Raw genomic sequence first — 27,365 nt, 5'->3', positions numbered from 1 at the left:
CCTTCATAGCTTGTGACCATTTTGTCCCATATCTCTTTTGCGGATTTGAAGTGCATTACCTTCATGAATTCCGTTTGGGATATACTTCCTAATAGAGTACTGACTGCCTTTGCATTTGTTTCATACTTCTTTTTCTCAGCTGGATCTGTAGGAGTAGCTGAAGGAAAAGCATAGCCTGTTTCTACAATGTCCCAAACTTCTGTACCAAGAGATTGAAGATATGCAGTAACTCTTACCTTCCAATAATTGAAGTTTGTCCCATCAAAAATCGGTGGCCTGATTGATGCTTCTCTCTCGTAGTTGCTCATGATGAATGATCTACCTTCAAGCGATCAAGCTTCTCTGAAGGACCTGCTCTGATACCAATTGTTGGAAATAATACTGAGAGGGGGGGGTGAATCAGTATTATCAGATCTGTAAAACTTTTTCAATGCTCAGAAACATATACGCTACTTCAGTTAAGTAAAACTGCGTGTACACGCTATTGTGTCTAAAGAAACCAGCGTATAACAAGAAAACTTATGATTCAGCAGTTTATCTCCAGTAAATGCATCAGGACATTATTAACCATGATAGTAAAACAGATGCAGTATAACAGAACAGATCATCACACACAAAAAAAAAACACACACATGAACACCAAGATATAAGGTGGAAACCCAATGTGGGTGAAAACCACCTGCTGCAAGTTGTCTCTATCTTTCTTTAATATGAAACTTCAGTTTACAATCTTTTGTACTGGTGCAGCCTTATACCAGTACGCAGGCTACAACCTGCAGAAGGCTACAACCTTCTCTCGTTCTCCAAACTTCCTTGGAAGGGAGCTCCACCCCCTTTGCTTCTTGTACTAGCTAAGATACTAGTACGTAGGTGCTGACCTACAATCTTCTTTCTTTCAGGTACCACCTTTCATACATTTTCAGACTGGATATTCCTGAAGCACAACATTACAATCTGAAGACCACAATTTATTCAACTTTCACAACAGATCATTGAAGCACAAAACAACCAATACTAGCATCATCAATCTTTGAATCACTGAACCACTGAAACCCTGTCAACACCAGTCACAAGAACACAGAGAAGACTACAGAACTCTGCAATAGCAGTCAGATCCAACTGCAACCTCAAAATCAAGCTTCAAAAGATACACGCAACTTCAATGAGAGAAACCGCGTATACACGCGCTTTTACGGAAGACAACCTGCGTACAGATCTAAAAATAAATTCTCTCAACTTGCAGTTGTACCATACATCAGTTAGACCCAGAATATAACATTGCGTCAGTATGCAGATCTAGAAATACGCATAATCAACCATATCATAATAGTGCATTTCAAATCATTAGATCCCGATCTATCCTTAGATCTAGTCTTCCATCAACCGAAGTGATCTCTCCTTAGCTTAGATCAAGCAACCCAAAACCTGCATACCAGATCTCTTTCTTTTTCAGATATTCAAGCCTTTTCAAAGATATCCTTGCCTAATGATCTTCTTCTCCTTATATAGCCTTAGACCTTGCTCAATACCAAGAGCCAAAACCATAGAGATCCAATACCATCAACTTAAAAACTAGGGATCAGCACGTCTGTCGAGATACTTTGGTCAAAAGACATAGGCTCAAGTACCGAGGACTAACTACCACGGACCAAAAGGAAGTTTCCCGACATATACGCCCTTTTCTGTTCATGCATCTGTGTGTATACGCGCCTTCTTATATAGCTCTTCTGCGTATACGCAACTTAGTATGCAGATCACCAGCGTGTATACACAACTTAGACTTAATTAACCTGCGTATATGAGATTTTTCTTCATTCTGTAGTCTGAACGGAGATCTGTCATCAAAGAGAGTTGCCATCAAGGACAACACCAGAATCATAGCGCCACACCTGTGCCAAAATGGCAACATACACATGGTTAGTGTTTAATTGTTAATTAAGAACTGATGCACAGATTAAAGATCAACATATGATGAATTAACTGAATCATAAGTTCACTGGATATACACTTATTTCCTTAAGAATAGTTGCGTGCACACGCGAGTTCACTTCATGGAAGTAGTGTATATAAATTTGATTTTGAAAATAAAAAATTATTGATTTGATAATACTAATTCAACCCCCCCCCACTCAGTATTATTCCCAACACACACAAAATCGACTACAAACCAGAACTGTTTAGGGTTGTCTATCCCCAGACCCCTAAATATGGGCATCTTCATAGCATTTTCCATGTTGAATAGTGGAGGTGGAGGTGGAGGTGGAGGTGGAGGTGGAGGTGGAGGTGGAGGTGTAGGTGTAGGTGTGTGAGGTGGAGGTGATGGTGGAGGTGGAGTGGATGGATGAGGTATCCCCACTATACCCTGTTCACCATCTGCAGCGCATCTAGAGGTATCTTCAGAACGCTATTTCCTCGTCACTATCAAACACCCCCAATAGAGAAATATACTCAACACCTAAATCTAGATCTCTTCTGAATGTTTTTCCACTTCGCGTAGCTCCCATCAAATCTATTCTAAACATTAATTCAATGGCATAACCCCTTTTTCACAAAATAGAATTTTAATCCAAGTTTTCAGGGACTTGAGATACTTACCTCTTGGTCCTTTGAAAAACTGGCATTCAGCTTCACTATAATTAATAGATGTATCTATCGCGGACTCAGTGATGAATTTGCCCAAAATTCTATCGATCCAATAATCGACAACCCTTGTGATCCTTTTTTCTAAAGCTTCCAGGTGCCTTACCAGCTCTGGAGTCCACACAATAGGGCTATCTAACTTCCACGTACCTTGACTGTCTGACAATTCAGATAACCACTGGTGTAATTCGCACGGAAAAGAGCAGAAGAAAATTTCGTGTTCATCTATATATAGGTATCTATTCAACCACTCTTCCTTTGACAGGCACAAATTCTTGCTTAATTGAGCTACAAATTCGTGCAACTTCCTATCTACCCACTTCTTGATCTCCTTCTTAGTTGGAAACCATTTATTCGACATCACACATTCCTCAGACAGATCCCAGTCTTGGCAAAAAAACCATTTGTTTGCTTGATGGGGTCTGGACCCAGGTTTAGAGTTAGTTGCACCAACCAACAAAACCCTTCACTACTGGCGCTTTCGGAAACAACCTGTGTAGCACAGGCTACAGTCTCACCCCAAGTAGTATTGGGGGATGACAAAACCAGGTTTCTACATCCAAAGTTCTGTGTGATGGGTTCCTGTGATTCCTAGGGCTTTATCCAGACCTTCATGAACCCTAACCCTTGAAATGTGGAAGTTAAGATAACTTACAGATAACAACTTCTAACTCTGTGCGAATTGCTTTAAACATCCATATCATCAAGTAAACTAACATATCTACTACTTTCATGCATCAACTAATTGTTTCTTAAGATAAATGTAGAAATGAGAGCGAATAAATAGAAAATGCAGAAGTAATCATAAAGGCACAAATACATAGTTATTGCTCCAAAATAATCTTTATTAGATTCAACCCTTCTGTTACAGACTCTTTCTTCCCTGTGCACACAGCTGCAGGGGTCCGTGAACTCAGTTGCGGACTTACCAAGGTCTTTGTGCACACACCTCCAGGAGCTTCCCCTTCACCTAAGTATAGAAAACAGACTCTTCTGACTTAGATCACTTGCCCATACATAGATATTCAATGATTGAGTTACTTCCTATGAATCGTTATGACTCATTTATATATCATCTTTCTTTACAACACCATGGTTCACGAACCATGGGTGAGTCACAAAAGTTCTTAACTTCTAACAAACTAAGGGTCTTTGACCTTCCTAAAGCCACTTTGACTTCTATGACCTTCATGCTCCACTCCTCAAAATGCAGATACTTTACAACAATAATAAAAACTATTAAAAAATTGACATCAGGGGACCGTGCCCCAACACTTGCAATCAAACTTCTTTAACTTTCTTATCTCCTTCATAATAAGTTTTAATTTTATTACATACCTCATGAGTTGACTTGCATTGCATCAGTTTGAATAATTATGACTCTACTAAGCTACTTAATATAGCATGCTCAGCTTGTGAATTATATGTGTAAATTTCCTTCTCTGTTGCATCGGTTGGAAAGGTATTTAGAAATTTATATTCGGTTTTTACAATTACCCAAACTTTTTATCCCAAAGGAATGAAATATATCTCCATCCTTACCTTTTAGAATGCATAATTTGTTCCATCAAACATGGCAGGCTTCCCCACTACTATGGTAGTGGTTTTTTCTTCTTGATAATTGACCTTTGAGTAGTTAGTTTTTTCTAAACGTACTTGCTATAATTCCACTTATTGGCCCAAAAATCACTGTGAGAGGGGGGATGAATCAATGTGAAGTCGATTTTACAATTTATTAATCTCAATTAATCATACATTCATTTAGCAGTTATCATAAATATTATATCATCGTTTACTACAATACATCATCATATAATCAACATAAATGGAAACAACACAAGAAGGAATCACATCACAAGGAGACACAATTTTTTTAGGTGTAAACCCAAATGGGAGAAATCAACCAACTCTTCTTATGCTTTGTATTTAATTGTTTACATCAAATTTTATGCTCTAACGTATTTGAGGAAACCACCCCCAAAAAAAGCAATTTGTCACTTGTGAAAGGATACATATTCATTGACGAACCAACCTCGAAAGATTCAAGAAGGTACTCACTAAAGGCTACAGCCTGATTGAGGCTCCAACCTCAAGATCGAGTAGGCTCTAACCTCAATAATGGGTGGGATACAACCTCCTTCTTCACCTTCCTTCTAAAACATTGTTTCATCTCATTTTCAAATTGGATCCACTATCATCATATATCATTAAATCTACATATAATGAGTATCACAACCTCCAAACATTGTCATTGCCATAAACACTTCCATTGTACCAATCATTGTCTCTTCCATGCAACCTCAAGCCATTTCACTACCATACAAATTGCACCAAAATTTCATATCAATCATTCTTGTTGGTTTTTATACAATTTCCCATATTCTGCATCAATCCAAACTTCAATCTCATCATTCAAACCCTTCCTTCGAACCTATTCATTTCATGTATCAAAAAGACCTACAACATGTTCATCTACCTTAAAAACAAAAATAAGATATTTTGGGCATCAAATATGAGTCAAAACAACATCAAACCCCTTTGGTTACATTCGCATTTGAATTGCGATCATCCGACCTATTCCATATCTCAATTTGGAAAAATAATGCTCCTAAAAAAAATAACCATATATAAGTATATAAATAACTAAATATTATACAAACCAATATTTTATGGGAAACCTACAAATGAATTGCCAGATTTCAACACCAGCCACAAAAAAGTGTAAATTATGGGACAGATTAAAACTTATTGTATATAAAAAACTTGACCTATTGTTCATTGAAACTTGAACCACTGACCTCAACTTGTCATCCACAATCCACTATCAAATACTCTATGCAGTGTTGCTCAAGATACCATACTCTGAAATTAGTTTTAATGTGAAATATGAATGGTGGCTTGACTTCATGCCATGTCTTATGTCATGTGGCTACACGGTATCATCCCACATGGCGATTCTTCATTGTTTAACAAAATGACCCTTATGTTAATTCATACATGACCCAGGTTATGTATTCATTTCTCACCATATATGTTTCCAGTTATAACTATGTCCACTAAATATATTTTTCGACCATGCTAACTATAGGGATATTCCTTAGGACAATTGTTTTCCCTTTTTACAAACCAAACTCAACATAATAGCAACTAATTATTAGATTCAGGGAACCATGTTCATATTTTATTAACCAATAAGTAATGTAATTTAAGTTAAAGTATTACAAATAATAAGAAAATAACGATATTCATTTTAAACTAATCATCCATTAGTAGCATCCATTACAAGGGACACATAATAATTAAAGACATGTCAACATGAGAAGCACATAAAAATGTTAAGGAATATACATCAATAGTCATAAATTTACAATACAAACATCATATCCTTCCCTTTTACAATATCGTAATTATATACAACAATAGCATGCAATAGAACTTTATGAAAACATGAGGTACCATTCACCAAATGGGTCGAAATTAAATCTCGACTTTGTTGCTTCTTGTGCTACCTTGTTGTTTCCCACGTTCACGTGTGAAGGATGATGTGTCCCGACTAAACATTTTTGACTCACCAGTTAACCTACCAACTTACTCTTTGGGTACTCTTCTTCTCCACAGGCCCTCGAGCTGCAATGGGGTTGTAAAGTAGAGGAATAATACTATTTGATGGAGGAGAGCACTCTTCTCTCAATATTTCCCTCTCTAATGGCCTCCACCACACCAAACTCACTATATACTTCATAGTCACTCACAATACCATTATGTAATCCATCAAAAAATAAAGCAAAAAAAGGTCCTCCCTCTCCCATCACTTTCTCCTTTTAGAAGAGGCTTCATAGGTGACACTCATCACTTCATATAAATATAATTATTTTTATTAATATACAAGTTTTATTATTTACCCATCCATGATTCTTCCTCTTACCAAGGTTCTACTAAATTATTTTCTTAAATTATTATTTAAAATAATATTTTCCCTGACCCCAACATGACTCCCTATTTATTCTCCTAGTTTTCTCTTGATCCACCTTTTATACTCCTTATTTTGTGTTCATCACTGAAGTCAACTGGTAGGTATTCTATTTTTTTCCCTATCTACACCCTAGTTTATCTCAAGTTGAACTCTTGGATGGGGATATTTTATTTGGATCTTGTCACATGGAGGTTCTCTCATGAAACTTAATTTCTCTAATTTTAAATTATTATTCTTTAATTTCATTCACCACCCTATTTTCTTAATGAGGTTAAATTATCTTAGGATTACTGTTCCTAATCAACTCTATCTCCTTTTCCATTTTCCCTTTTTTTCTTATTAGATTACTTATATACTTTGAAGTTATTTTAAATGTACATTATCTAGCTAATATTTTTCAAACATGGGAAGGGGTAGAGTTACTCAAATGGTCCATTTTTTATATTTCTTCTTGTTCTCCTTTTATCCCAAATTTTACTTTTTGATTTAGTTAATTTGATCATATATACTCACTTACTGCATGGTGTGAATTAGTGTTCATCATGATATGATTTTAAACTCTTAATTATCTTTCAACTTCCTCTTATTGTTGCCAAAGGTGCCAAATTAGTCGTTCCCTTCAAGAAATTCCCTTTGAGGTTAAAATGGTGCCACGCCAATTTATTTCTTCTTTATTCCAAGTATGCCAAGTTGGTCATGCCCTTAAAGAACTTCCCATGAAGTTCCAAGGGTGTATCTTTCCCTTCAAGAACCCAGTGACTATGAGGGGAAAAACTAGGTGTGGCAATGGAGACCACTATCCTCTCCTAATTTTTCCTTTGTAGTGAGATTAATGGTGTTAGGGATCAAGGAATCTACCTTGATGTGTGCCCCCAATATAATTCTTATGAGAAACCCAATATGATGTCTTCCCTCATATCATTGTGATCTTCAAAGTGAAGGTATTATAACTTCTTCCAGCCTAAGTCAAGGCGGGAGCACTAGTGGGTGAAATCAGGGACATTGTCCCACCCCTCCCTTGAAATTATGACTATCTGCACTACCCCATCACCCATGTGTGAATCATTTTTCCAAGAAAATACCTATTCCCACAACCACCAACATGCCATTACAAATCACAACAAAATATTAACCTAAATTTTAAATTTTTGATACAATAGTATACAATTCAATCAAACTAGAGGTCATTGATTCATCACATGTAAGTGAATCTAGGTGTTCTCCTGCCATGCTCAATAAACATCAATAATATTTTTCATAATTTTAGTCACCAATATAATTGTGTATGCTAAATCATCAACATGACATAATCATCCCTAAATGTAAGCAAGAAGCTAATGTAAACTAGACAATAGAATGAAACCATCACATGATTAGATATAGTCATAAAACAAGTCCATCACTTCCATAATAATCATGACATCGGCTGGTATATCCTTGACTTGAGGTCCTCAAAGAATAATGTATGATCCTAGAGGCTATATTTATTCCTCTCCAATCAATGCCTGCTCTGCGGTGGCTCTGCCGTCTCTTATCAACGCCTGCTCTGCGGTAGATCTGGTTCTTATCAACGCCTGCTCTGCGGTGGCTCTGCCGTCTCTACCATACATATAATCTGCGATAGCTCTGCGGTAGATCTGCGGTATCATACATACATATAATCTGCGGTAGCTCTGCGGGCATGTAGTTCGCTAAGGGTATCTCTTCAGATCCCTTCGTATCTCTTCAGATCTCCACGATTGGGAAGAGATTTTTCTCCTCTTTTTTTTTTTTTTTTTTAAGCTTTCGGTATAGATCTGCAGTATTGAATTGAATCTGCGGTATAGATCTGGTACAGATCTGCGATATGGCTCTGAGCTTCGCAAAAATAATTAGTGGCTCATCGGCCTCTGGAGGGCAATCTCCTGCCCATATCGTGAGTGAAGCCCCAGCTCCCACTATCCAAGTGGTCCAGGACTCACTCGATGAAGCTTTGAAGTTCTCTGAAAGTGCCCTAATTTTCCGGTTCAATGGTTTTTGGCTGCGGCTGATAGCACTCCACAATTGGATCTCGGAGGTATGGAAGCCTATCATTTCTGATGAAATTAATATCTACCCCTGTGCTAGAGGTTTCTTTATAGTAGATTTTGAAAATCCTGAAAGCAGACAATGTATTCTAGATTCCGGCCCTTGGTTTTGGGAAAAATCAGGCCTATTCATGAAACCATGGAACCCATCATTCGATCCCTCTACAGCAGTGATAACCTCAGCACCAGTTTGGGTGAGATTGCCAAGCCTACCCTTGCATCTCTGGAATCTCTCCTCGCTAAAAGCCATCGGAAATGCAATTGGGAAATTTTACTGCAGGTGCCCAGAAACAGAGGAATATGCCAGAACCACCTATGCACGCATCTGTGTGGAAATGGATTTCAGTGCCGGATTCCCAGCTGAAATAAACCTAACAAGTAAAGACTATGTGTGGAACCAGAAGCTTGATTATGAAAGTGTCCTCTTCAGATGTCGATCGTGCTTTGAGATGGGGCATCTAGCCAAAAATTGCCCAAAAGCCTCTGAGAAAAATTTTGCTAGAAAAAACCACCACAGATCTACATGGTGGGAAGGAGCACAAAAAGAACACTACACTGTCATCAAAGAAGAATATTCTAGAGAAAACTCTGAGTCACAAGAAATCAAGGAAGAAAGAAACAACTCTCAAAACAAGCAAGGAGAAAGCCTGCCCCAACAAATCAACAGTTATGAGGATTTGAATACCGCAGAAAATAAATCTTCATTTAACAGCGAAGCAGATCTTCTAAACCAAACTTCTTCTCCGACTATTTTCAAAAGAACGAACACAATAGATCGCGAAGCTAAGACACCAATGTCCCAAGAACCAGAAGAGATGAAGGAGATGCAAGACAAAGGAAGTTGGAAGACCGTAGAGAAAAGAAAGAAAGCTACAACGCCAATCTCGCCAAGAAAGACGAGGAGCCAGACAAGTAAAAATTAAGAAAATTGTAGGTCCGATAGACCAATTTGGTCTCAGTGGACGTTAACCATCATCATCATCATCATCATCATGAAAATGTAATGTCAAGGTCAGTCAACTAGAGTGAGGTACTACAACACGTATATGTGTCAAGGTGATCTCCTACCACACTAACAATTTTTTGTAGTATCCGGTCCCAAAATAGTCATCCAAGTTTATAAACATGATATAACATCATTAAATTCTTCAAAATTCATATGTAACCTAATCATCAACACAATGTAGATTGAAATCAAAATAAATACATCATAATCATCATCACATGGGTTTATAATAGCAAAATAATCATTAGGTCATGAACCATGATATCCTTAAAAAGAAAGTAGAATCCATAGAATATATCTCAAAAGTTCAAGTAAGATAGAAGTGTTTATTTTCATAGTTAAGTTAATGAGTAATTTCACTCACACCCCCTAAAATTTATCTGCATCCCGAAGTTTAGAGAAACAAGGGATTGACAACCTATCTCAGCATCCCCTCTCTAGAGATGATACTGGGATTGCATTTCTTTACATTAACCCTACCCATATAAATGGGAGACCTAATCTTTTTTATTCACCTTTCAAATCTTTATTAAATATATTTACATATAACTTTTAAGTGGTCTCTTTTTCCTTTCCAAAAGTATACACAAAAGCATAGGCATTTATGTTATTGAACCCTTCTACAAATTACTATGGTGTGCACATTTGAAGACAAGAATATTATCCCATTCTTAGAGTAGCTTGATTATTATCATTGATTCCCAATATTAGAAATTTGTGTTTGGTGTATCAACCTGAAATCCTATGGAAATCATTTTCAAAATAAGGAAGCATTCCCTAATGATGATGCTCACAATCACATTAGGTAATGGTGATATTGCTTCGAAAATTTCCAATTTGTTCAAGAACTTCTCCTAATGGTACTAACAAGTTGAATTTATGTTGAAAGTATTTAACATTGAATTTGAATATGTTGAGCATGTTCTTGATTCGCATGATAATTGACTCGTAGATAACCACACTTGATTTAGACCTACTACTACCTCTCAATTCAATAGGGGAAAGAGGTTAGGTCTTGATGATTCAAGGTGCCCTTAAAACATACCCATCGTAAATTCCACCATAAGTATTTAAACTATGTAACAACCCAAACTTACACGAACCCCACCAAACCCCCCCCCCGCCCCTCCCTCCCCCCCACCCCCACACACTTTTTTGTGAAAAATTTAACAATTTCCTTAATAACCAATCCTCAACACACATGTAGAAAGCTTACACCATACTAAGTAATTTGAGTCTTTTATATACAAGTGAATATCATTAACACTATATGTGATTGTGACAACGGGCATGATCAATATGTTATCAATACTTGACTGTTATAAATTTTGACAACATACTACCCTATTCCACTACTAATCCATGTCCATGATGGAGATTAGACCTAGGTATTATTAGATATAACAATGTGTTTATTTAAATTTTAGGGTAGCACCAAATTAATACCATTTACATCAAATAAACACCATCTCTTTATAACCCCTTTTAGCTCATAAATGATTTCATATATGAAAAGACACCAATCTTAATTAAATTATTGGTTTAATTTTGAGGCTACGTTTATATTTTATGTAGACTATGATATGGGCAATGAAACTTTTAATCATCGATGATGCCCAAAATGAATACCTATAAATCATAAGTCACACAATGCAACACAACCCATTTTGCATCCTTAGTGAAACTTTTATTCTCGTCATTCAAAGAGCTAGAATACTTTCGAACTTAGTGTGTTGATGGTCTTGTAGTAATGCTCTTTTGGACCCTAGAACACAATTTATTTTCTCACACATCTTTGAAACTACACATCTTTGGAACTAGTAGATAAATTTCCTTGTAGTAAATTGCTCTTCATATCCTTCTTTACAATCTATATCATATTCACAAATCTTGACTCTGTTATAGTGTCACAAAAACATGTAAAATTTTGCAAAGGAAGTAGTGCACATACTTGTACATATTATATCTATTAATTCACTATTGTTCTTTATTTTCATTTCATTGAACAAGCTCAATAAAATTCCGAAATTCTTTATTGCATCATATCAAAAACACATACATAAGAAAATTAGCATCTTCAAACATGTCACTGGGTAGGTGGTCTCAATCTATCTAATGGGAAACCAAATATTTTTTTGACCACCAAGCAATGAGTAGATTGTCCAAAATCTTAAAAGTTTCAGCAATGCTAACATAACTAAATTATCCAATATTGTATTGTAATACCAAAAACTATAGGCTAACAATCTGACTCAAGAATATGAGAAGGTGACAAGATTTGAATCTCTAACACTAGAACCAAGTGGAACATGAGGAGAAAATTCACACTGCAAGTGAAGCCCAATTTGCGCCATTATTACACCTATCCTCTCTAAGCATACTCTATGGTTGCATTGGACATGCTTGACATCTTTGAAACTAGAAAATATGTCATATATGTCTATCTACTTTTCCTTCAAAAGCTTCCCTAATAGGTTTGTCATCTACTCGTACAAAGCCAGAGCACTAAGATATTGCTTGCTTTAATCCTAAGTATGCCCGAGGTTAGGAATCCAGGTAGAAACATCTTCCAGGATCTTTGGCTGTAAGAAATCTTGTCTTCCATGAGCAGCAAGTGATTCCAAATGGTGAATTGCATTCTGTGTTTCAGGGGGTATTTTTGCTTGATAGGTAACGATGGCTTCCTGGGCCTATTTTTGGGCATAATTATGGCCTTGGGTATCACGACCTCCCCCACCTCGCCTGCTTCTCATGCACTGGAATTCCATGTCAGGTAAATAAATATTGCACCAATGGTTTATACCAAGAATACTCATACCCAAAATAGTTTTACAGTGAAACCCTACACTAGTTAACATTATGTAGATCATTAGTTTGATTTTGTTTTTCTTAACTGAAAAAAATATTATGCTTCACTCAAAAGTTTCCAAGAAGGAGGTTGTTTATTTTCAAACAATATTCATCTTTCATCTGAATTGTTCCTTTACTAAAGAAAATTTTAGCTTTAATATTATTTTCTTCCCTTACTATATACGATTTTATATCATTCTTACCTATTTATGAATGAATTATGTTCGACCATTGGTAAAGAGATATAACTATCTAAATTTTAAAGAAATTTAGCCATCCCAAACAATTCATTATGGCTATCATGGAAAATTTTAGGGGTGAATGTTCGCCCTTTGGTGAAATTAAGGGGTTTTAAATTTTTAGTGGGCGAATATTTTGTATCATAGTACATTTTTACAAATCACCTCAAGTAGCCCACCTTATTTTAAGGGAGAGGGTAAAAAAGGCAAATTTAGCCCTTGAAATTAGGAGTTACAACCTTCCATTCGCCCTAATTTTCAAGAATAAGTTTTATTTAAGTGAATCCCATGGGCCAAATACCATATTTATAAAAGAGGTATGGTAAATTAATAAAAATATAAATAAATAAGAGGTATGGTAAATAAATAAAACATTTTTTATATTTACTCTATAAGTCACCTTACACACATGCAAGGGTGTAAACAAATAAAAATATAAGTAAAGTGGAGGTATGGTAAATAAATAAAAGGTCTTTTATACTTACTCAAAAGTTATGGTAAATAAATAAAACGTCTTTTTATACTTACTCAAAGGGTATGGTAAATAAATAAAAATATAAATAAACTAGACGTATGGTAAATAAATAAAACCTCTTTTTATATTTAGTCCATAACCCTCGTTCTATTTATGAAGGCTCAAAAAAGAGGTTTTATTTAAGTGAACCTTGTGGGCATAATATCATATTTGTAAAAGAGGTATGGTAAATTAATAAAAATATAAATAAACGAGAGGTATGGTAAACAAATAAAACATTTTTTTATGTTTACTCCATAAGTCACCTTATATTTACGAACACTCAAAAAATGCGTTATATTTAGGTGAAACCTATGGGTAAAATACTATGGCACAAATACCATGGGCTAGATTATTATTAATACCATGCAAAACAACATTATTAACCCTACTATTAGTATTAATAAAAATAAAAATGGCACATGGTATTGAACCATGGTATTCACTTGGAATGTAGCCTATCAAATGGGGGAATTAAACCAGCATAGATCCATCTTTACTCTGGATCTACTAACCCCAGAGGTATCAAATATCGTGATATGAAAACTAGCATAGAGTGAAAAAATATTTGATCCCTCTAGCTTGGTGGATCAAGAGTAAAAATGGATGTTGTAATTTAATGTATGTTAAACATTTTAGCTTGGTTAAAATAAAAAATAAAATAAAAATCAACTATTAATTTTATTAATTTTTATAAATTAGTAATAGTAATTTTTAAGCTCCAGGTTTATGATAACCCATGGTATTGACCGATGGTAATACCATGGTATTCATGTGAGCAGAGACTATTTAAAGGGGAAATTCTATCATCTTAGATCCATCTTAATTCTGAGTCTACCAAGTTCTCAGAGGGATAAATAGATTTCATCTCCCTAAGAGTGGTAGATGTGGAGTTAAGATGGATATAGGTTGGTTTTTATGATAATGAAGATATTAAATAGACTTAGGAAATTATATTATAAAAACATCTTAGGGTGAATGGTTAAAGCATAGACATTAGACAGTATATTTGTATACTTCTGTTTTAACCTGAAACAAATCCAGGGCTGAAAGGAATGGATTGATTTCACTAGTCATCCTTCTATAACTTTCCAACATAGGCTAGAGTAAACAAATTGTAATTTCGTTAATTTTTCTAACTGCAAATAGGAACATACTTGTGTACTGGTAGGGTGGTTACGAGGTCCCTAGAAGTGATGAATTTGAATTTTTTTTGGTTTTATATATAGTATTAGGTTTTTTCTCATGCTTTCTGTGAATGCCACAGGTGAATTTTATCCTACACCCACTAGGTTATCGATATGTAATTTCGGTAATTTTGATTTCAAAAGATATTTTAAAGAAATGCAATGATTCCATTTGTGTATTCAATAAACACAATATTCTAATGGAATTATGCATTTGTGGTTTACCTATACAAATTCCATGGAGAAGTATTAGTGGTGTGACATCAATTGTCCTCAAGCAAAGGCTTTAGTTTTACTCTTCTTTGGAAGCAAATACTTTCTTCCAACATTTTTGAGTTCCATGAAAAATTTGAAAGTCCTAATAGTATTCAATTATGGGTTCAAGAGAGACATAGTATTCAATTATGGGTTAAAGAGATCCACACTCAATGATCTATCAGCCTTATCTTCACTTAGTTTAAGACTATTCACATGGAGAGGCTGCATGTACCCCCACTTCAAGAGCATAGTAAAGTCATGTAGAACTTAGAGAAGATATCTTTAAGCTTTTATTGAAGATTTGAAAAATGTCTGGGTTCAATAAAACCCAGTCGAGCATTAAGCTTCCAATCAAGGAAAATTTTAAGGATGGAAAATTTTCTTGAAGTTTAAAACATTGGCGAATCTCACTAATCCCTAATATGCAAATTATAAATGTTTATTGATATATTTGTAAAATTATTCAAATTTATAATTATTTTATATATAGTCTCTATATAATGTTGGCGATTTTTAAGGTAAAATAATTTTATATTCTAAAATTTGGGCGAATCGTCTTTTATAAAATTGGAAATTGGCGAATCTTTTTTGTGGAAAAATCATGGAAAATTAGCCCACTGGGCGAACATTAGCCCCTAAAATTTTCCATGCTTCCAATAATGCTAGATTTTAACCTGGAGCACTTTTGTGATTTGGAGTAGATGCCCCCTCGTATTTGTGACAGATCTTCAGTTGCGAATTGGACTATTACTAACTGTCATTTCATTCGAAAGTTACCTAATGACTTGGGGAACCTCAACTCTTTAAGACTGTTAAGGAAGGAATGAAAGTAAATTATGCTAAGTTCTCTTATGCTTTTCAAGTTTTTCTTGGATATCTACAACGTTTCAGGTAGGAAAGTACGTTCTGTTAATGAAAATTTGTCTTGATAGAAAGGCCCAATTTCAAATTCTAATGCTTTCAAAAAACATTGTATAACTGTAATGTTTCTAAAAGGAAAGCATATTTTTTTCAATTTAAGTATCATGATCCCATATTCCAACTTATTTTTCAGTAACCCATTAGGCTTTGTAGCTTTGAATAAATCCATTTCTTTTGATAAGATCCTCTTCCAAATTAGAACGTAGTTTCCTTATGGTAATAACCACATACAATGTCTTGATTTTGTTATTGAGAAAAAAGAGGTTGTGAAACAAGCCTGTGCCATACAAGGACTTGATTCATTGATTATGTATCAATTATGGCTCTTGATGTAACAATGCCTTGATTTTGTTGCTTGAAAATAGAGGTTATGCTTTACTATTTCATAGAATTTCTTACAATCTTTCCATAAGTATTAATTTGTAATCTCAGTCGGATGACAGCAATGAAAAAGGTAATATTCGATGGTTTGAAGTTCCCCTCTTACTATATATTTAAATATATCACCACAATTTAACTATTAGTGAAAGGAATTGTATTTGATTTGTAAACAATTCATTGCTTGATTTATAGATTTTGATTTTTTCCCTTTTTTATATTTTTCTCAGATTGGGTATGAGATATCTTCCAAGATTTGGGTTCCCTAGTTTCCCCACCATAGCTACGAGGTTTAGATTCTATCATTAAATATTCTCGAAATGTTACAACTTGTCTCGTTAGTGTACTTTGAAACATTGTTGTTACTTTTCCATGGTGTTAATGCAAATAAGCACTGCAACTAGTGCCATTACGTAGATTAAGTGTTGAAATCTAGGTGGTATTGTAATGATGGAGTGATTGTTTTCTAGCTACTAAGGCCATATGCATTTTTATCTCTTATGTTGTCCTGAGATATTCAAATTTAAAATAAGAATTGAGGTCTCGTTTCCACTGTAGATTGCAGTCAGTTTCTTGAACATAATATATAGTAGATTATCTTTTACTAATCAACTGTGGATGTGATCCCTCGCAGGAAAGGAAATTCAAAGTGACTTTGATTTCAAATTTATTTGTCAAAACATCTACACAGGAAAGGAGATTCAAAGTGACATTGATTTCACATTGATTTGTCAAAATGGAGGCAAGAGAAAAGGAAACTTTGTATTCAACAATGCTCTTAATTTCATATGTACATGCATAGACATATTATTAGAAAATATTGAAGGGTTGCCTAAGTAATATTTTCCATTCCACTACATTATTTATAGCTTGTAAATAAATAACTCAGAACAATTCATTACACTACTTGTTATTCTTTATTAATCAGTGGTTAATATTTTGATATTGACTGGCTAAGATTTTTCTTCCTTATGTGAAATTGTGTGTTCTATAATGCTTCTTTTCCATTCACTATGTATAGCATATAAAGTGTGTCTAATGGAGTAGGAATATTGGAAAGTCTTGTGATCCTTGAACTATGTTACAAGGCAGAAACCCAACGGGGCAAGGTAGGCGCATCCCCACAAAGCGGTCACAAATACCAAAGTTGGTATTGGCTAGTGCCTTCAGCTAGAAAATTTCCTTTACCCTTGTATTAACAATGAATGTGGAGAGGATTCTAATATTATATTTATAAGATTTATATCAGTTAATATGGATGAATAAAATTCATGAGACATGAGCTAGGATGTCGTTGCAAGGTGGTTGTTGATTATTGGAAGCTATGATGGCCATTATGTCAGGCCAAGTGGTCGCACTCCCTTGATCGTGAGCATGATTGTGATCAAGATGGAAGACTTCATAGTCTAGATTGATTGTTTAGTAGTGATAGTTAGTGGGCTCATTCACAAAAGATTCTATTTCACTAATCCTTTTTATAGAGTTGTCAGATTCAATTTCCAAAGGTTTTAATTACACTATAGAGTTGAGTTCCGAGAGAGTTGTGATTCACAGTGTTAAGTATAGCAGCTATGACACTTGAATGAAGACAAGCATAGTATAGGTATCAGACTCTGTTATAAGCTTACTTGCATATTATAAGGGACTTGGTTGGATTTTTTATAATTTTATAAACAAGTTCCATGTCATGGAAATGTGAAAAAAAAACAGTGATATTGCCACCGTCTGGATCTTGTCATATATGGTTTTATACTTTTTCAAAAAATTCTCTAAGAGTTCACAATGCTAAGATTCACTAGGACTTTACAAAGTTTTATTATTTAGTGAAAGACTCGCCAAGATATTACAAGATTTTATAATTGAGTAAAATATTCGCCATGCTTGGTGAGAGATTCACCAAAAAATTATATATACATATTTTGTTATTGATAAAATCGCCTTCCATTTTTCCTATATTCCATGGAGATTCGCCCATTTATTATACATATAAATTTAGGGGGGGTTCTTAAAATTTTCCCTGCTTGGGACCACTTCCCAGACACTGTTATTTACAATGGATTCATATTACTCTACCACTGCATCAACCCATATAGGTTTCTTTATTGCTTCCTTGAAAGAGGATGGCTCAGTCTCTACAAGCTTATTCATTAGAGCCATGTAGCTAGTTTACCATTCAGGTGACCTTCTCTACCTACGCAAATTTGAAGGAGATCCCACATTCTCCCTCACATCCTACACAACTCTATTAGTTTTTGTGTTTCTTTTTTTTGCATTCTCTAGATGTTTTTTCTTGAGTGGATGTCTCCACTCTCTACTCCTCAATTTGTGGTTTCTCTACAACTTCATGAGGCTCCTCCTTTGGAGCTAAAAGCTCCTCTTCTAGTGGGATCTGAAGCTCCCTCTCCAAAGAGCATCACATGGCTTTATCCTCATCAAACTTTGCATCCCTTCACACAAATTTAATTTTTAGGGATGTAAGTACACACGATAGTTGTGAGGAGTTTCTGTGTAACCCAAAAATACCCCCAACTCTATTATCAACTCAAGCTTCTTCCTTGATTCTTTGGAGACATGGCAGTAAACAAAGGCTCCCAAAATCTTGAAGTGCGACACACCTAGCTTCCTCCCCGAGAAAGCCTCCTTTGGTGTAATCATACAAAGAATCTAATGAGGACTTTGGTTCTACAAATATATTGTTGTGTTGCATGCCTTAAACCATAAATGTAGAGGTAGGCCTTGGTCATGTAACATAGCCCTCGAATCTCCCACAATGCTACGATTCTTTCTCTCAGCACCCCATTTTGTTGTGGGTTGTGGGATGTTGTCAACTCTCTTCGAATTACTTCTTTTGCATTGAAATTTTTGAATTCATTCAAAACATAATCACCTCCATTATCGCTCCTTAGAGCCTTCACCTTCTTGTTAGTTTCTTTCTTAACCAGAGCCTTGAATTATATGAACTTGGAGAATGTCTCATCTTTCTTCTGCATGAAGAAGATCTATCACTTATTTAAGAAGTTATCAATAAAAATGACAAAATATTTGTGTCTCGTAGTGTAGCCTATCAAGAAAGGTCTATAGATATCAGAGTGGATCCTTTCCAAGACTGCATGTGCTTTTCTGTCCCGAACATGGAATGTGGACTTTGTGTACTTCCCTAAGGTATTTTTGTAGCATTCAACAACACCCCCCCCCACCCATTTTTAGAATTAGCTGTTAATAAATAATGGGGACCCTTCATTTTTTATATTTTATTTTATTTTTAATAAAGTGTTTGATTTTAATAAAATTGGAGCATACTCAAATTAGTTATGAAGTTTAATAAGATTGAGGTATTTTCCTTATCGAAACTTCACGTATCAAAGCTACACTTTAAAATATGTTACAATAAACCAAAGCTCTTATGGGCCCTACTCTCAAAGTTAAATCTATATCGAAATATCTCTATCAGAAATCTATTATATCGTAACTTTCCTTAAAAGAATGTTATGATAAAGCTCCTCCTCGATGCTTTCATTATTAAAATAATCATATGAAAAGGCTTCATCAATATTTATAAAAGGCTTGCATGATTTTATGTAAAGTAGTATTATAATCATCTGTTGGCCCTACAATTATTGTTTATTATATCTGCACATTTCATATCATAAGTTATATCACACTGCACCTCTGATATCCTCTTCTTCCAATATCTTACATCTCTGATATCTAATACCTCTGATATTTCCATCGAAATTCTTATATCAGAACTATTTCATTGGAAGTATTTTATTAAAACCCCCAATATGAAACCCCCGATATAATTCTCCTAATATGCCTCATGCCTCTTTCATCGGAGTTTTTCATCCTATATCCTTCATGAAGATTATTATATCGGAACCTTTCCACATCAAAAATTTATATTATCATAACTTTCTAATACAGTCCTCTGATGTATTCCTCTGATGTACTAACATGGTGAGCCCATGTGATTTCACACTTGCACACTTAATGTTTGATAATGGGGATTTATGGTTTTCAAAATTTTAAATGCCTTCATTCATTTCGCCTTGATATTGTGAAGATTTGATTTAAGGGAAAATATTAGTATTTCAAAATTGCATTGTTCGCATTAAGTCCCCATTGAAGAGAGGTGTTCCACTTATCTTTATGTTTTCTATTCAAGCAGGCTCTAATTCCCATAATAACAAAGAGATGCTGAAGGTAGGAAAGGGCAAGAAGAAAATTAAACCACAACAACAGTCCACCGCTCATTCAATTGAAAGTATTAAAGAAAAGACTACTACATCGGGTCTGTTTTCCAATATAGTTTGCACTAAAGGTTTTGCACATTCTTCATGGGAAACAAATTCTTTGAAGATGGACATAGGTTTACTCAAAGAATAGTTACCGATGATGATTCCTCCCTAGTTTCAAATACAACCTTCAGCGATGTGGAAAATTATTTTCTATGCAGAATTGCAGCCAGACCGAGACTTCTTCCCTATATCGATATGGTTCGATGGGTCATGGATAATATAAGTATTGCTAATAGGTGAATTGTTACAAACAAGCACACAGTCATTGGGTCTTTGATAGTGAGTACTTGTGGAGAATGTATCATCTTCCTTAACCACAAGGCAAATATGATAAGGAGTGCACTGAGGCATTTCTTAAAGAGCATGGAATTGCATCAGAGCCAATTAAAGGCTAGAGAAAGGACTCAAACAAACACAAAATAGAAGAGAGTGGTAAGTATGTTGTAGACTCTCTCGATGGCCCTTATTCTCAGATAGTTGTTATGATGTGTAGGTCGCATGCACTCCCAAATGTACAAACATTACATGGACAATGGGTACCTATTATATATGAGGCTTCATAAGGGTTTATATTTGATTGGGCCACTATACTTTTAGATGAATTAGCTGCCTATATTTTAGCTTTTAGGAGTAAATGCAAAGTTTCTGAGAATATAATCCCTCCTTTCTATATGAGTGCTTATATCATGGATGCTTTATGTTTTTCTATGGACTTTTCATCTATGGGATGGAAGTGGACTCTGCAAGACCCAACTCCCATTCATATTTATCATGATATTTTATGGGACTCCAAATATCACTAGCATTTCTATAAAATTTTCCATGGGGTCATATTACCAACATTTTAGGTTATCCTTGAATCTAATCTTCTCTGAAAAGGGAATTTTTTTGGCGAAGAATCATTCACCTTTATAAAGGTATATGGAAGTCTAGAAATTCCTCATTTTTTACTGTTGTTCATTCCTGATAAACTTCTGACTAGGGATATATCCTATCAAAATATGGGTAATGGTATTTCTAAAGTCTTGAAGGAATCCAATAAAGATATGTGGCCTTCTTTCACAGCCCATTTCAGTATATATTCTTTAGATAATTATAAGCATGCATAAATTGAAATAAATTTTATTCAAGATCTTGGTTTTCCTACTATACCTAATAGACAATATGATCCCCATCATGTGGTTAAAAATATTATAGCTGCATCAAGTATTAGACAGTTTGTTCATGAGCTCGATAAGTTTAATGATTTATTTGAGAGGGCTTCTTCTTATTCATTGGTGGCATAAAGAGCAAAGAAAAAATTAATCAGTTTATGTTATACAGAGCCTCTAGGCTAGAAAAAATTCCTATGGATTCATTACAAGTTCCTCAAGAGAATATTGTTCATCATGATGTTGAAATTATTGGTTCTACATAATCTGTTGATCCTTCTCAACCAAAAATAGTTGTTTCCACTTCTTCTTCTCAGGTAGAAGGATTTGTGTCTAAAGCTAGGTTAGAAGAAATTAGGGAAGAATACAATCAAGATCATAATTCTAAGGCTAATGAGTCTCGGGTTTCTAAGACTCCTCCACAAATGAAGTTTCAGGACGTTTTAAATAATCATGAACAGATTCTGATAACAATGAAGGTTCCTTAGAATCCTCTCGATTACAAATATGTAGATATTATACCAACATCTCCTTCTTCTAAAGTTGTTTTAAGGATCGTTGAGATTCCTCCAATGGGCATTGTCTACAACCCTCAGAAAAAAGATGTAGCAAAGAGGGAGAGAAAGAAGAGAAAGCTCGACTAGTTCCAGGCATTAGTTCCTGGAAATGCATCTTTTGAAGTGTTATGGAAAGGATCCACAACTCCTACAAAGGAATTGGGTAGGTTTACTCAATTTACAAGTTCTTATTATTGGGTGTGTGTTATATTCTTTCCACGACTCGTTGCACACGTAGGGGGATCACAGGGGTGGTGATAGCCCCCCCTGTTCATTGCACTGGTTGCAGTAGGGAGGTCACAACACCCCCCCTATCGAGGGGTTTTGGGGGGGGTGGTAGCCCCCCTGTACAAGGTCTGGGGTAGCTCCAAGGCAAATTTTTTTGGGGTCCTATATTAGGTGAGCAGACCTACCTATGGTTTTTTGCATGGGTTTTGCATATGGTTTTGGGCATGATGGTTTTATACGCATGGTATTTTGTATATCACATCAAGGGAACTACAGTTATGTTCTAATCTAGGGTTAATGGATTGTGTTTTTTGAATGCTTCAACATGTATATATATGTATATTAACATTGAAAGGAATATAATGAGAATCAATTTGGTAGTCCCAGTTTTGGGATCCAGGGGAAAATCTCTGTGTATTTGTTTTGTGTTTCTCGCCATTGTATATTTTCTGCTTTTAAGAAGTCACTTGCAGGTAATTTTTGTATAGGGTTAAAACCTACATTTGGTATCAAAGCTACTTCAGCTTCAAGGGGATGCCTTTGTTGTTGAGGGGTTTTTCTCAAGCCTGTGGTAGACCCTGTTCAGTGGGAGATCTAGGGGATTGATTCTCGTGGTGAAAGATCATCGCGAGCAACAGAAATATAGATATCAAGAAATTTAATGGTCATAGTTTTGAGTTGTGGAAGCTCAAGATGGAGGATCTATTGGTGAATAAAGATCATTGGATCATAGTAGATCCGGGTACTAAACCAACAACAATGTCACCAAAAGACTGGGTGAAGTTGGATCAGAAAGAAAAGAGAATAATACGGTTATGTATCTCAGATTTAGTATTGTTGAATGTATCAAGGAAAGCTACAACGAAGGCTTTATGGGACAAGTCAAGGACTTTGTACCAATCCAAGTCTCTGGTGAACAAATTGTTCCTACGAAAAAAGTTGTATAACCTGAGGATGAAGGATGGAGACTTGGTGACGGGGCAGATGAATTGCTCTAATACTGTGGTAAGTCAATTGTTATCTGTGGATATTAAAATTTCAAATGAAGATAAGTGCATTTGTTTTTTGTGTTCTCTACCAAATTCGGGGCATATTCTGGTTGTTACATTAGGTAGCAATACAACTACCTTGAAGTTTGATGAAATAGTCTCATCCTTGTTGTTGAAGGAGATGAGACAGAAAAATATGGAGGGCTAAAATGGAGATTCCTTGTTTTTCTGATGATAGTCCCATAACAAAAACAAAAATAATTCCTTGAGTGGGAGATCTAAATTTAGAGGGAGATCTAAATCTCTAGGAAAACTTGTAAGGGTGTGCTAGAAATGCGGAAAGGAAGGGCACTTCAAAAAGGATTGTAGATCTAAATCTCCTGAGAAAGGAAAGGGATCTAATGATGCTCCTTCTATAGAGGCAAAAACCACCTCAGATAAAGGTGGGGATGTGTACTTGGCTTCTTCTTCAAGTACACATGTAGATCATGAGGCATGAGTGATTAACTCAAGTGCATCCTTTCACTTCACTGCCCACAGAAAGTGGTTCTACGAGTATGAGAAATATGATGGTGGTTATGTATTCTTAGGGGATGACAGGAAGGATAGAATCATTAGATTTGGAAATTTCAATTTGAAGTTGCAAGGTGGAAGGATTAGAAAACTTCCGGGTGTTCTAAATATTCCTGCATTGGCCACAAATCTGATTTTTGTAAGCAAGATGGATGATGCAGGTGTAAAAAAAGTGTTTGGGAAATATACCTACAAGATGGTTCAGGGAGCACTGGTATTGATGCAGGGAGTTCATATTGGAACTATATACAATCTTCTCAGTAGTATTGTTATTGATGGGTGTAAAGTTCTGTGGTTCCTGAAAGTGGAGCAGAAAATCTAGTGGTCTCTAGAGAAAAGACCTTGCTATGGCATCAAAGGCTTGGATATATTCGAGAGAAGGGCCTTTGAATACTTCATGGTAATGGAATGGTAGAAGGTATGTCTAATTTCTCTCTGGATTTTGATTTTTGTGAAAATTTTGTATATGGGAAGCAAAATCGAGTGAGCTTCCCCTCTAGTGCTAAGAGCGCGAAATGGATATTAGAGCTTGTGCATAGTGATGTGTTTGGACGTATGTCAGTTCCATCACTAGGTATGTCTATGTACTATGTATCATTTATAGATGACTTCTCAAGGAAACATGGATATATTTCCTCGGGAAGAAATCTGAAGCCTTTGACAGGTTTAAATAATTTAAGGGTCCAGTGGAAAACCAGACAAAGAAAAATATAAAGGTGTTGAGGATAGATAATTGTGGATAGTTCTATATGAAGGAATTTGAAGATTTTTGTAAGTGTGGTGTAGCACGGTAGAAGACTACTCCATACACACCTAATAAAAATGGAGTTGTAAAAAGAATGAATAGGACGTTGATGGAAAAGGAAAGAAGCATGCTCAGTGGTGTCGAGTTAGGATAGGGATTCTGGGCAGAGGCGGTGGAGATTGAATGTTACTTGGTTAATAGATCACCTTCATCAATGTTGGAGGATAAGACTCCACATGAGGTATGGACTGGTAATAAACCCTCTCTTTCGCATCTGAGGGAATTTGGCTATCATGCCTATGTACATGTTCCAAAGGAGAAAATAACTAAGCTGGATAGTAAATCAGAAAGGTGCATCGTTATTGGGTATAAGGATGGTTTAAAAGGTTATAATATTTGGAACCTAGAAACAAGGAAGGTTGTGTATAGATCAGATGTGGTGTTTATAGAGGTGAAATATGTTATTAAACAATGTCCCAAGACATAAGAAGAGGAAGAGGACATGCCCTATGCTCCATACGCAAGTGCAGTTGGTAGCCTGATGTATGCAATGGTCTATACTAGACCAGAAATTACACATGCAGTGGGAGTATTGAGAAGCTTTATGTCAAAACCAGGGAAGGAGCATCGGATAATAGTGAAGTGGGTTTTTAGGTATTTGCGTGGCACTAGTGACTATGGTCTATGCTACCAAGGAAGACCAGGATTAGATATAGTTTTGGACATATGTGGCTTTGTTGATGCAGACTAGGCTGGAGATCTAGATCGGAGAAGATCTACATGTGGGTATTTGTTTAACCTATTCGAAGTTGTAGTCAGTTGGATGAGCAAGAGACAATATGTAGTGTAACTTTTAGATATAGAGGCAAAATACATGGAAGCCACACGTGCAAGCAAGAAAGCAATTTTCTTGCAAGGATTGTGTTCAAATATGGGGTTAGCACAATGAGTTATAGGGATAGACTGTGATAACCAAAGTGCAATTTTCTTGGTGAAGAACCCTTCTTATAATTCAAAGACAACGCACATTAATGTTCATATTAGGTGGGCGGACTTATCTATGGTTTTTTACATGGGTTTCGCACATGATTTTGGGCATGATGGTTATCTTCCCATGGTATTTTGTAAATCCGATCAAGGGAACTACAATTATGTTCTATTCCATATTTAATGAATTAGGGTTTCTGAATGCTTCGACATGTATCTATATATATATAGATATATATATATATATATACATATATATATATATATATAGATATATCTATATCTATATCTATATATATATATATATATATATATATATATATATATATATATATATATATATATATATATATATATATATATATATATATATAGATATATATATGTATGTATGTATTGTAACATTGAAAGGAATATAATGAAAAATCAATTTGGTATTCCCGGTTTTGGGATCCAAGGGAAAATATCTGTGTATTTGTTTTTTTTTTCTCTGTTGGTTTGTTGGGGCCTGACCCACGTTTGGAGTTAATTAGCTAAAAAGATCCCTATAATATTGGCCCTTTCAGCAACGGTCCGTGAAGCATGGACTAAGGTCACACCTGAAACAGTATGGGGGGATGCTGGAACCAGGTTTTTGCACCGTTGAGATGTCTGAGGGGTTGATTTAGTCCAAATGTGAATACCTTTGCGCAGGTTACTTCACACACTTTCTTGGCCTGCGAGGCCTTCACACTCTTGTTATATTCATCTTCACGCAACCCTAACCAGGGGCTATGGAGCTTTCACACTACTAGAGTAGTGCTCTGTGCTATTTCCCCAAGTCACACCACGGATCTTACTTATCTTCTTATAAAAGTTAGTTATCTTCGCGTAGAAAGATATCTTATATTATATTCACTTATTAAGCACATTCATATAAGTTCACATAGCAAATAAATAGTAAACTTGCAATTCATACACAATATACTTCAATGCATAAAACAAGAAAAGATACACAGAAATATTGTAAAACTTTTCTTTATTAATGCTTCAATCGGTTACAGACTCAACCTGTCGTGTGCACTCAGCTTCAGGGGTCTGCACACTCAGTTGTGGACTACTAAGCCTCTATGCACTCAGTTGTAGAGCCTTCTCCTACTCTATGACCCAAAGACACGACTTTACTCTTAGACTCAATGCTTCCTTATTAGATCTTCCATTGATTGATTCCTCTCTAATTGTTATCCCTTTACACTTAAGGCCTCGCTCTAATTATACAATCCCATGGTCCGCAGACCATGGGTAGATCTCTCAAACTGACATTACATTACAAAAATGAGGGCGGACAACCCTCTGACTCATTTACCATCTTCGTGCTCCGCGCCCATAAATCGTGGAGTCTTTACATTAGACCTAATAAAAATTTGGGCTTTAAGCCCCAAAACTTGCCTTGGGGGTATCCCATGCCCAACAGGCCCCCAACACAAACATCGTGACTCACCCTCGAGTCACTCTGTTAGTGCGGAGATCTTTACGTGAAGATCTCCCAACTCTACTCGGACTGCTGCAAGGTCGGCAGTGCACTGAGCGACTTCTTGTTGTTGGAACTACTCCCTTGTATCTATTCCTACATCACCTACATCTGTGCAAGCTTTCCTTCAATTGTTGCAGTGATTATGAAGGCCTCATTGATCCAAGTCTGAACACGCACCTTCAAAACCGCTTCTCGGTGTCGCGTTGCATCTACTTGCTCCTTAAGCGCTTTGGCCTATTGCATATGCGCAAGCCTCTGTGTGAGGGCCACCATCTGTGTAGTCCCTTTGACG

Source organism: Pinus tabuliformis, chromosome 4_1 (genome assembly GCF_031772625.1).
Source record: "Pinus tabuliformis cultivar Carrire ecotype Pingquan chromosome 4_1, CPIR1, whole genome shotgun sequence".
Lineage (NCBI taxonomy): Eukaryota > Viridiplantae > Streptophyta > Pinopsida > Pinales > Pinaceae > Pinus > Pinus tabuliformis.
This window is presented reverse-complemented; position numbering follows the sequence as displayed.